General features: G+C 43.6%; 1 protein-coding gene across 1 annotated transcript in view; it reads left to right on the top strand.

The window, feature by feature from the left end:
* The first annotated feature begins 1,250 nt into the window (after positions 1-1,250).
* LOC118359638 (ataxin-1-like) overlaps positions 1,251-12,511 on the top strand; it is a 51,057-nt gene continuing 39,796 nt past the window's right edge. The window contains exon 1 of the mRNA XM_035738215.2: positions 1,251-1,520. The gene's annotated coding sequence lies outside the window, so the exon portion shown is untranslated. The remainder of the gene's footprint in view (positions 1,521-12,511) is intronic.

Raw genomic sequence — 12,511 nt, 5'->3', positions numbered from 1 at the left:
ATCACATTCAAGACCTCTACACCAGGCGATGTCAGAGGAAGGCCCTAAAAATTGCCAAAGACTCCAGCCACCCAAGTCATAGACTGTTCTCTCTGCTCTCTGCACGGCAAGCAGTACTGAAGCACCAAGTCTAGGTCCAAGAGGCTTCGAAACAGCTTCTACCCCCCAAGCCAGAAGACTACTGAAGTGGCACAGCGGTCTAAGGCCGGGGGGGGGCGTTACTTGACTCATCGCGCCCTTTTGACTCCTTGTGGCAGGCCTGGTGCTTGCAGGCCGATGCTGGTCAGCAGTTTATTTGTATTTTTTATTTTTTATTTAACCTTTATTTGACTGAGCAAGATTAACTAGGACAGTTGAACAGTGTTTCCTCTGACACATTGGTGTGGCTTGCTTTTGGGTTAAGCTGGTGTGTATTAAGGAGCACGGTTAGGCGGGTCATGTTTTGGAGGACTCATGATTCCACCTTCGCCTCTGCTGAGCACGTTGAGGAGTTGCAGCAACGAGAGAGGAGAAAAAGAAATGCATGTTGCATTGTTGGTTAAGGGCTTGTAAGTAAGGATTTCACAGTAAGGTTGTATTTGGCACATGTAACAAATAAATTGTGATTTGTACTGAGTTAAATAATTGAAATTTGTTGCATGGTGCATTTATATTCTTCTTCAGTATAATTTGATTATTTGATATATTGTAATGTGATAACGCCAAACAGAGGGCTAGGGATAATTACAGACGTTTATGATAATCTGAAGTACCCAAAAGGGCCACTAGATGTCTTGTGATAAATTACATAAAATCCTTGAAAGTGACCCAAGTTATGATAGTTTACTGGTAGTTTACTTTCCCACCATTCTGCACACATTTCCCACCATTCTACTGTGCTGTGATACGAGGAGAGACTGAGGTGTTAAGCCAATAGCGTGAGATGTGGGCCAGTGCATTCCGCCGCTCTGGGGAGGTTAATGAGCATAGCCTCTGGGCACTCAGCCAAACTAGAGCCATTAATGCTGCTAGTGCTAACACTACGGCTCGCTAACGCTCCCACAATGAGCCTGACATCAACTATCAGCCCCGTACTGAGCTTTGCTAATAATACACCCAGAGAGAGAGAGAGGGAGAGAAAGAGAGAGAGAGAGGGAGAGAGACAGAGACAGAGACAGAGACAGAGACAGAGAAAGAGAAAGAGTGAGAGGGAGGGAGGGAGAGCGAGAGGGAGGGGGAGAGAGAGAGGGACAGAGCGAGAGAGATAGAGAGAGGGGGAGTTAGAGAGATCAAGCAAGCTAGAGTGAGAGAGAGGCAGAGTGTAAGAGCATAGAAGAGTTAAGAGCAAACAGAGTGTGAGGCAAGGTGGAGAGAAAGGAGCATATTGAAGACTGAGTCGGTAACAGAGAGAGAGAGAGAGAGAGAGGAGGTGAAAAGATAAATGGAGCGAGAGAGAGAGAGCTGTATGTCTCTGTGCTTTACGGCTAGCTGATCCAATGAGCACTCACTCCGTTACTCACCACGCAAAGACACCCAGAGAGGTAAGTAACCAGAACGCTTTCTAGCCTCCGAGTGTGTGTGTGTGTGTGTGTGTGTGCGTGTGTGAGAGCGTGCATGCGTGCGTGCGCGCGTGTGTGTGTGTGTGCTTTGATGAGACAGAAAGTTAGAAAGTTGGATAAAATATGTATATACAGTGGTTGTTTGAAGATATGCTGTATTACAGGACTATGTGAGTTATGTGATTGAGAAAGAAGTGTTCGTATCTGAGAAGATACAACATGCATGTGTGGATTGTATGTGGTTTATGGTATAGCAGTCTGTGTGTCCAGTATATGGTTTATGGTATAGCAGTCTCTGTTTCCAGTACATGGTTTATGGTATAGCAGTCTTTGTGTCCAGTATATGGTTTATGGTATAGCAGTCTCTGTTTCCAGTACATGGTTTATGCTATAGCAGTCTTTGTGTCCAGTATATGGTTTATGGTATAGCAGTCTGTGAGTCCAGTATATGGTTTATGGTATAGCGGTCTTTGTGTCCAGTATATGGTTTATGGTATAGCAGTCTTTGTGTCCAGTATATGGTTTATGGTATAGCAGTCTTTGTGTCCAGTACATGGTTTATGGTATAGCAGTCTTTGTGTCCAGTATATGGTTTATGGTATAGCAGTCTTTGTGTCCAGTACATGGTTTATGGTATAGCAGTCTTTGTGTCCAGTACATGGTTTATGGTATAGCAGTCTTTGTGTCCAGTATATGGTTTATGGTATAGCAGTCTTTGTGTCCAGTACATGGTTTATGGTATAGCAGTCTTTGTGTCCAGTACATGGTTTATGGTATAGCAGTCTTTGTGTCCAGTACATGGTTTATGGTATAGCAGTCTTTGTGTCCAGTATATGGTTTATGGTATAGCAGTCTTTGTGTCCAGTATATGGTTTATGGTATAGCAGTCTTTGTGTCCAGTACATGGTTTATGGTATAGCAGTCTTTGTGTCCAGTATATGGTTTATGGTATAGCAGTCTTTGTGTCCAGTACATGGTTTATGGTATAGCAGTCTTTGTGTCCAGTATATGGTTTATGGTATAGCAGTCTTTGTGTCCAGTACATGGTTTATGGTATAGCAGTCTTTGTGTCCAGTATATGGTTTATGGTATAGCAGTCTTTGTGTCCAGTACATGGTTTATGGTATAGCAGTCTTTGTGTCCAGTACATGGTTTATGGTATAGCAGTCTTTGTGTCCAGTACATGGTTTATGGTATAGCAGTCTTTGTGTCCAGTATATGGTTTATGGTATAGCAGTCTTTGTGTCCAGTATATGGTTTATGGTATAGCAGTCTTTGTGTCCAGTATATGGTTTATGGTATAGCAGTCTTTGTGTCCAGTACATGGTTTATGGTATAGCAGTCTTTGTGTCCAGTACATGGTTTATGGTATAGCAGTCTTTGTGTCCAGTATATGGTTTATGGTATAGCAGTCTTTGTGTCCAGTATATGGTTTATGGTATAGCAGTATGTGTGTCCAGTATATGGTTTATGGTATAGCAGTCTTTGTGTCCAGTATATGGTTTATGGTATAGCAGTCTTTGTGTCCAGTATATGGTTTATGGTATAGCAGTCTCTGTTTCCAGTATATGGTTTATGGTTTATGGTATAGCAGTCTTTGTGTCCAGTACATGGTTTATGGTATAGCAGTCTTTGTGTCCAGTATATGGTTTATGGTATAGCAGTCTGTGTGTCCAGTATATGGTTTATGGTATAGCAGTCTGTGAGTCCAGTATATGGTTTATGGTATAGCAGTCTGTGAGTCCAGTATATGGTTTATGGTATAGCAGTCTTTGTGTCCAGTATATGGTTTATGGTATAGTAGTCTCTGTTTCCAGTACATGGTTTATGGTATAGCAGTCTCTGTTTCCAGTATATGGTTTATGTTAAAGCAGTCTGTGTGTCCTGTATATGGTTTATGGTATAGCAGTCTGTGTGTCCAGTATATGGTTTATGGTATAGCAGTCTGTGTGTCCTGTATATGGTTTATGGTAAAGCAGTCTGTGTGTCCTGTATATGGTTTATGTTAAAGCAGTCTATCGGTGTTTCTCAAAATGCCTACTACCGTGCTCCGAGCACTCAAATTAAAGCACGGGAGGGTCGGAGTATGAGTCCAAATCAAAGTATGCGAAACGGTACACAGAGGGCACTTCTCTAATGCGTACTCCGTTTGAACATATTTTGAAGCATGCATCGATGCTTCAACGAAAAGTATGCAAATAAATATGACGTAACTACGTAAAAATCATGCACATTTTTATTCAATCATTGGCTGTCATTATTTGAATTGAAGCGAGAGTGAAAAAACTTTGGAATAAAATGTTACCTATTGACATCTCACTACAATACTTTATCTTGATAAGTTAATACATACAGTTGAAGTCGGAAGTTTACATACAGCTTAGACAGATACATTTAAACTCAGTTATCACGATTCCTGACATTTAATCCAAGTAAAAAATCCCTGTTTAAGGTCAGTTAGGATGACCACTTTATTTTAAGAATGTGAAATGTCAGAATAATAGTAGAGAGAATGATTTATTTCAGCTTTTATTTCTTTCATCACATTCCCAGTAGGTCAGAAGTTTACATACACTCAATTAGTATTTGGTAGCATTGCCTTTAAATTGTTTAACTTGGGTCAAACATTTCGGATAGCCTTCCACAAGCTTCCCACAATAAATTGGGTGAATTTTGGCCCATTCCTCCTGACAGAGCTGGTGTAACTGAGTCAGGTTTGTAGGCCTCCTTGCTCACATATGCTTTTTCAGTTCTGCCCACACATTTTCTACAGGATTGAGGTCAGTGCTTTGTGATGGCCACTCCAATACCTTGACTTTGTTGTCCTTAAGCCATTTTGCAACAACTTTGGAAGTATGCTTAGGGTCATTGTCCATTTGGAAGACCCATTTGTGACCAAGCTTCAACTTCCTGACTGATGTCTTGAGATGTTGCTTCAATATATCCACAGAATTTTCCTCCCTCGTTGTGCCATCTATTTTGTGAAGTGCACCAGTCCCTCCTGCAGCAAAGCACCCCCACAACATGATGCTGCCACCCCTGTGCTTCACGGTTGAGATGGTGTTCTTTGGCTTGCAAGCCTCCCCCTTTTTCCTTCAAACATAACGATGGTCATTATGGCCAAAAAGTTATAATTTTTGTTTTATCAGGCCAGAGGTCATTTCTCCATAAGTACGATCTTTGTCCCCATGTGCAGTTGCAAACCGTAGTCTGGCTCTTTTATGGCGGTTTTGGAGCAGTGGCTTCTTCCTTGCTGAGCGGCCTTTCAGGTTATGTCGATATAGGACTAATTTTACTGTGTATATAGATACTTTTGTACCTGTTTCCTCCAGCATTTGCTGTTGTTCTGCGATTGATTTGCACATTTCGCACCAAAGTACAGAGCCTTGCGAAAATATTCGGCCCCCTTGAACTTTGCGACCTTTTGCCACATTTCAGGCTTCAAACATAAAGATATAAAACTGTATTTTTTTGTGAAGAATCAACAACAAGTGGGACACAATCATGAATTGGAACGACATTTATTGGATATTTCAAACTTTTTTAACAAATCAAAAACTGAAAAATTTGGCGTGCAAAAATTATTCAGCCCCCTTAAGTTAATACTTTGTAGCGCCACCTTTTGCTGCGATTACTGCTGTAAGTCGCTTGGGGTATGTCTCTATCAGTTTTGCACATCGAAAGACTGAATTTTTTTCCCATTCCTCCTTGCAAAACAGCTCGAGCTCAGTGAGGTTGGATGGAGAGCATTTGTGAACAGCAGTTTTCAGTTCTTTCCACAGATTCTCGATTGGATTCAGGTCTGGACTTTGACTAGGCCATTCTAACACCTGGATATGTTTATTTTCGAACCATTCCATTGTAGATTTTGCTTTATGTTTTGGATCATTGTCTTGTTGGAAGACAAATCTCCGTCCCAGTCTTAGGTCTTTTGCAGACTCCATCAGGTTTTCTTCCAGAATGGTCCTGTATTTGGCTCCATCCATCTTCCCATCAATTTTAACCATCCTCCCTGTCCCTGTTGAAGAAAGCAGGCCCAAACCATGATGCTGCCACCACCATGTTTGACAGTGGGGATGGTGTGTTCAGGGTGATGAGCTGTGTTTTGCTTTTACGCCAAACATCACGTTTTGCATTGTTCAATTTTGGTTTCATCTGACCAGAGCACCTTCTTCCACATGTTTGGTGTGTCTCCCAGGTGGCTTGTGCCAAACTTTAAACAACACTTTTTATGGATATATTTAAGAAATGGCTTTCTTCTTGCCACTCTTCCATATAGGCCAGATTTGTGCAATATACAACTGATTGTTGTCCTATGGACAGAGTCTCCCACCTCAGCTGTAGATCTCTGCAGTTCATCCAGAGTGATCATGGGCCTCTTGGCTGCATCTCTGATCAGTCTTCTCCTTGTATGAGCTGAAAGTTTAGAGGGACGGTCAGGTCTTGGTAGATTTGCAGTGGTCTGATACTCCTTCCATTTCAATATTATCGCTTGCACAGTGCTCCTTGGGATGTTTAAACCTTGGGAAATCTTTTTGTATCCAAATCCGGCTTTAAACTTCTTCACAACAGTATCTCGGACCTGCCTGGTGTGTTCCTTGTTCTTCATGATGCTCTCTGCGCTTTTAACGGACCTCTGAGACTATCAAAGTGCAGGTGCATTTATACGGAGACTTGATTACACACAGGTGGATTGTATTTATCATCATTAGTCATTTAGGTCAACATGGGATCATTCAGAGATCCTCACTGAACTTCTGGAGAGAGTTTGCTGCACTGAAAGTAAAGGGGCTGAATAATTTTGCACGCCCAATTTTTCAGATTTTCAAATGTTAAAAAAGTTGGAAATATCCAATAAATGTCGTTCCACTTCATGATTGTGTCCCACTTGTTGTTGATTCTTCACAAAAAAATACAGTTTTATATCTTTATGTTTGAAGCCTGAAATGCGGCAAAAGGTCGCAAAGTTCAAGGGGGCCGAATACTTTCGCAAGGCACTGTATGTTCATCTCTAGGAGAACGAACGCATCTCCTCCCTGAGCGGTGTGACGCCTGAGTGGTCCCATGATGTTTATACTTGCGTAGTCCTAACCGACTTGCCAATACTATAGTTTGTGAACAAGACATTTGTGGAGTAGTTGAAAAATGAGTTTTCATGACTCCAACCTAAGTGTATGTAAACTTCCGACTTCCGGCATGGTTACCTGCCTTCAATACCCACTGTCGTGTGTGTGGTTCGTAAGCCCATAGGAATTCAATAGAGCTAACTTGCAAGCTACTACTGATAGATAACACTGTACAACTTTGGATAACACTGGCTTTTGGTAATTTTTGCCAGTTATAATATCTGGTTAACTACATTATTACAATTCACAAATAGTAAGCTGATAGTTATGAAGTGAAATATTTGCTTTGTGTATATCTTGTTCCGTCTCTATTTCCATTGTCCTGGCTAGAAGAAGGAAGGTTCAGTGAATGGGTAAGTGCATAGTAAGTCGATAGGGCTAATTGGCTAGCTAGCCAGCCATGAAGAATTGTTAGCTAGCTACCCAAGAAAAATGTACATCTACCTTAGTTAACATTGGTTTTCCGTCATTTTTGCCTTTTTTTCTATCTGGTTAGCTAAATTTCTACGATTCACATACATCTAGCTGATAATTATGAAGTAAAACGTTTGCTTTGTATATATGCTGTTTAGTCTCTATTGTTGCCATTGTCCTGGCTAGAAGAAGGTTCAGTGATTGGCGAGATGCAGCGTGAGGTAAATCCACACTCTCGTCCTCACAAGAATGTACTCAAGAGAACATTCCTGGAAAATGCACTCAGAGCATGAGAGCGTGGAGCACGGTAGTATGCATATTGAGAAACATCCTGTGTGTACAGTTCATGGTTAATGGTATAGCAGTGTGAGTCTAACAGCATGTGGGCTTATTTGTGTCTATGTGAGTATTACTCTTCGCACTAGTGTGTGAGTATGCGTGTGCACACCTGTGTGTGTGTGTGTGTGTGTGTGTGTGTGTGTGTGTGTGTGTGTGTGTGTGTGTGTGTGTGTGTGTGTGTGTGTGTGTGTGTGTGTGTGTGTGTGTGTGTGTGTGTGTGTGTGTGTGTGTGTGTCTGTCTGCGTGCGTGCGTGTGCATGTGTCTGCATGCATGCGTGCGTGTGCGCCTCAGTGTGTGTTCATGCAAGTGAATGCATGTGCATGGGCCACTTTGTAAATGTGTAAGTATGTGTGAGGGATAGAAAGGTGTAGGTTCACCATTCAGCCTGGCTGAATCCAGGCTAAGAATTAGAGCAGTGGGCTGAAATAGACCCAGTCCAGAGATAGCCAGGGGCCACAGTCACAGAGGGGCACATATGAGGAGGGGGGCAGACAGAGAGAAGTGCAGATATGACAGAGAGATATGGGGGTAGATATGGGGAAGATATGGGAGAGGGGGATTGGGGAGGAGGTGGAGGTAGGTGGGGGACACTGACAGAGAGGAGGCAGAAGTGGGGGTTGGCAGAGAAACAGAGGGGGTAGATACTCCCATGTAGAGAGCAGAGGGGGTAGATACTCCCATGTAGAGAGCAGAGGGGGTAGATACTCCCATGTAGAGAGCAGAGGGGGTAGATACTCCCATGTAGAGAGCAGAGGGGGTAGATACTCCCATGTAGAGAGCAGAGGGGGTAGATACTCCCATGTAGAGAGCAGAGGGGGTAGATACTCCCATGTAGAGAGCAGAGGGGGTAGATACTCCCATGTAGAGAGCAGAGGGGGTAGATACTCCCATGTAGAGAGCAGAGGGGGTAGATACTCCCATGTAGAGAGCAGAGGGGGTAGATACTCCCATGTAGAGAGCAGAGGGGGTAGATACTCCCATGTAGAGAGCAGAGGGGTAGATACTCCCATGTAGAGAGCAGAGGGGGTAGATACTCCCATGTAGAGAGCAGAGGGGGTAGATACTCCCATATAGAGAGCAGAGGGGGTAGATACTCCCATGTAGAGAGCAGAGGGGGTAGATACTCCCATGTAGAGAGCAGAGGGGGTAGATACTCCCATGTAGAGAGCAGAGGGGTAGATACTCCCATGTAGAGAGCAGAGGGGTAGATACTCCCATGTAGAGAGCAGAGGGGGTAGATACTCCCATGTAGAGAGCAGAGGGGGTAGATACTCCCATGTAGAGAGCAGAGGGGGTAGATACTCCCATGTAGAGAGCAGAGGGGTAGATACTCCCATGTAGAGAGCAGAGGGGTAGATACTCCCATGTAGAGAGCAGAGGGGGTAGATACTCCCATGTAGAGAGCAGAGGGGTAGATACTCCCATGTAGAGAGCAGAGGGGGTAGATACTCCCATGTAGAGAGCAGAGGGGGTAGATACTCCCATGTAGAGAGCAGAGGGGGTAGATACTCCCATGTAGAGAGCAGAGGGGGTAGATACTCCCATGTAGAGAGCAGAGGGGGTAGATACTCCCATGTAGAGAGCAGAGGGGTAGATACTCCCATGTAGAGAGCAGAGGGGTAGATACTCCCATGTAGAGAGCAGAGGGGTAGATACTCCCATGTAGAGAGCAGAGGGGGTAGATACTCCCATGTAGAGAGCAGAGGGGGTAGATACTCCCATGTAGAGAGCAGAGGGGGTAGATACTCCCATGTAGAGAGCAGAGGGGGGGGATACTCCCATGTAGAGAGCAGAGGGGGTAGATACTCCCATGTAGAGAGCAGAGGGGTAGATACTCCCATGTAGAGAGCAGAGGGGTAGATACTCCCATGTAGAGAGCAGAGGGGTAGATACTCCCATGTAGAGAGCAGAGGGGGTAGATACTCCCATGTAGAGAGCAGAGGGGGTAGATACTCCCATGTAGAGAGCAGAGGGGGTAGATACTCCCATGTAGAGAGCAGAGGGGGTAGATACTCCCATGTAGAGAGCAGAGGGGGTAGATACTCCCATGTAGAGAGCAGAGGGGGTAGATACTCCCATGTAGAGAGCAGAGGGGGTAGATACTCCCATGTAGAGAGCAGAGGGGGTGAGCGAGATATGGACTGTAGAGACAGATGTGGTGGTGGAGTTGGGGGGTACAGACAGACAGAGACAGACAGACATGACAATGTGGACGTGACTGGTCAGGGAAACCTGTTTACTGGATTTCCTGCTTTCTACATGGAAATATCTTGAACAAAAGTTCTGGTTGTGATCCTAATGTTAGCTCACAAATATGAGGATGTTTGAATCTGAGAAACCCAGGCTGTTTATAAAAAAACAATTCTCGTTCTTTCAACATAAGGGGGTGCTAATGGTTAATTCGGTTGTCTGTAAATAAATGGGCCACTCACATCATTCTAACTTACCGAAAAGTGCAACTGAACTTAATAAACATTCATAGGTTGATTGTGGTGAGCGATTGGATAGTGTGTACTGATAGTGTGTACTGCAGCACACCAGGCAGATCTGGATGATTTGATTACTGACAACCGTGATTAGACTGTGCCAAACTTCATGTAAATTGCGACATCATTTTGGAATTTACTGACTTTATGACCAAAATGATCTTACTTACATTTTTTTACTCAATTTTGGCACTAGAATAAATGTTTCGGATGAATATCGATGCCACAAAGGTCATTTTCAACCGGAAATGTTTATTACTGTAAGTTCAGTTGCACTTTACTGTTTACTTTACTGCACTTTACTTTTTACACAGGAACTAGACTGGGTTTGGCCCATTCATACCTGCACTGGAATTCAGTCAAACCCACACAGAAGAGAACATGCTATTGTGGCTATATCATTTAAAGTAATGTAAGCAATTAGACAAAAACAATGTACTTAGATATGAATGTTTTAAGAAAAGAAGGTAACTGTGTGATTTGTGTGTCGCTATAGTCTGAGATGGATCTCAGCACGGAGTTCACTTTGAAAATAGTTGAAAAGCATAAATCTAGTTGTGTGCGTTTCATGCGTGCGTTCATAAGTGCCCTTGCGTCTGTATGTGTGTATGTGTGCTGTAACACTCTGTGTGTGTGTTTGTGTGTGTATGCATCTTTGTGTGTGTGTGTGTGTGTGTGTGTGTGTGTGTGTGTGTGTGTGTGTGTGTGTGTGTGTGTGTGTGTGTGTGTGTGTGTGTGTGTGTGTGTGTGTGTGTGTGTGTGCGCGCGTGCGCGCGCGTGCGTGCGCGCGCGTGCGTGTGTGTGTCTGCAGCTCACCCACTCAAACCTCCTACAATACCACAGTGTGTTTCTTGGTACCTCACAGTCAGTTTTTCATGGAATAACTTATATTTCCAAGCATTACACTCTACCATGTAGCCTAGCACTTTCCCTCCCAGCTCGACGGAATGTTGAAGATAGTTGGAATACCACAAATGGTTGGTCCACAGTGAGAAAACCACCAAATTGACCTCGGATCAGTGTCAATGGCTAACCTCAGCCCACTCGAGTCTGAATAGAGAGTTCACTGAATGGTTTTCTGGTGTCAGACATAGGGCTGTTTCACAGCAATATTCCAGAGGAGTTACTGTATCATATTCAAATGTAAGCGTATGCATGGTCAGCATCTGTGAGCCTTTTTTGTTTATATGAATCGATTGTGTTTTCAACCTTGTCATTGTTTTTTTGTGTTGTCAGATTCACCCTTGTCTTTGACATGACTAGGCAAAGTCAGGCAATGCTATGACACGTTTGTCTGTATGTCCATGTGTACTATGTGTGTGATTGTGTGTGTTTTTGTGTGTCTGTGATTGTGTGTGTGTAAATGTGCGTTATTGTGTGCAGGCTTGGCAAGGTTGACAGGTTGGAAGGGTGGGGCTGGTATCAGTTCACACATGTAGATTTATTGTGCTAGGGCTTTGTTTTCAGGTGTAGTCTCGCATCTAGATCCTCTGAGGTGAAGTCATCGACTAACTCCCATTGAGCCTGTCAGCAAGGGCGGACTTAGTGATTTGGAGGCCCCAGGCAGAGGCCTGTCTGCCCAGGAGTTGTTTGGATTCTTTTAGGTGAATGAAGCAGAATGAAAAGGCTGACTGAAAATACTTGAAATACCCTTTACAAGGGTATCACCACAGGGTTGGGCACAGGGGTGGGCACAGGGTTGGGCACAGGGTTGGGCACAGGGTTGGGCACAGGGGTGGGCTCAAGGGTCACATCAGGATTTTTTTATGAAACAAAGGGCCGCCCTCAGACTGATTTGTTTGTCTAGGTCCATTACCATTGTTTTATATTTTCTATCTGTTTTATCCTTTCACATTAGGGATTCATGATGTGTAACGTCTGGGCCAATACCTATATCTAATATAGATACCTATATCTAATATTATTGACCAATAACAATATATATATGTTTTCATGTCTGAACTTTTTAACCACTCTAGCACAGATACAAACTGCAACCAACTGTATATGTTCAAAATAAGACTAATAAGACATTCAGAAATTCAATAAGAAATATGTACAATTACTTGAATATTGTAATGTGTAACACTGAGCTGTATTGCATGCTAACATTTTTGTTGGAAAGGTACAGTATAGGAAGAAAACAAGATAATACAGAAATAATGTATTATTAAAGGGAATGATGCAAAGTTCACAAGGCCCCCTGATGATGTGATGGCAAGTCTGCCACTGCCTGCCAGTTGCATTCACTGTCAGTCAAACACATGTCCTCATTGGGTAACTGAGTACCTGCCTGCCACTGCCTGCCAGTTGCATTCACTGTCAGTCAAACACATGTCCTCATTGGGTAACTGAGTACCTGCCTGCCACTGCCTGCCAGTTGCATTCACTGTCAGTCAAACACATGTCCTCATTGGGTAACTGAGTACCTGCCTGCCACTGCCTGCCAGTTGCATTCACTGTCAGTCAAACACATGTCCTCATTGGGTAACTGAGTACCTGCCTGCCACTGCCTGCCAGTTGCATTCACTGTCAGTCAAACACATGTCCTCATTGGGTAACTGAGTACCTGCCTGCCACTGCCTGCCAGTTGCATTCACTGTCAGT

The sequence above is a fragment of the Oncorhynchus keta genome, chromosome 27 (assembly GCF_023373465.1).
Source record: "Oncorhynchus keta strain PuntledgeMale-10-30-2019 chromosome 27, Oket_V2, whole genome shotgun sequence".
NCBI lineage: Eukaryota > Metazoa > Chordata > Actinopteri > Salmoniformes > Salmonidae > Oncorhynchus > Oncorhynchus keta.
Note: the sequence above shows the minus strand (reverse complement) of the source record. Positions and strands in the feature narration are given on the sequence as shown.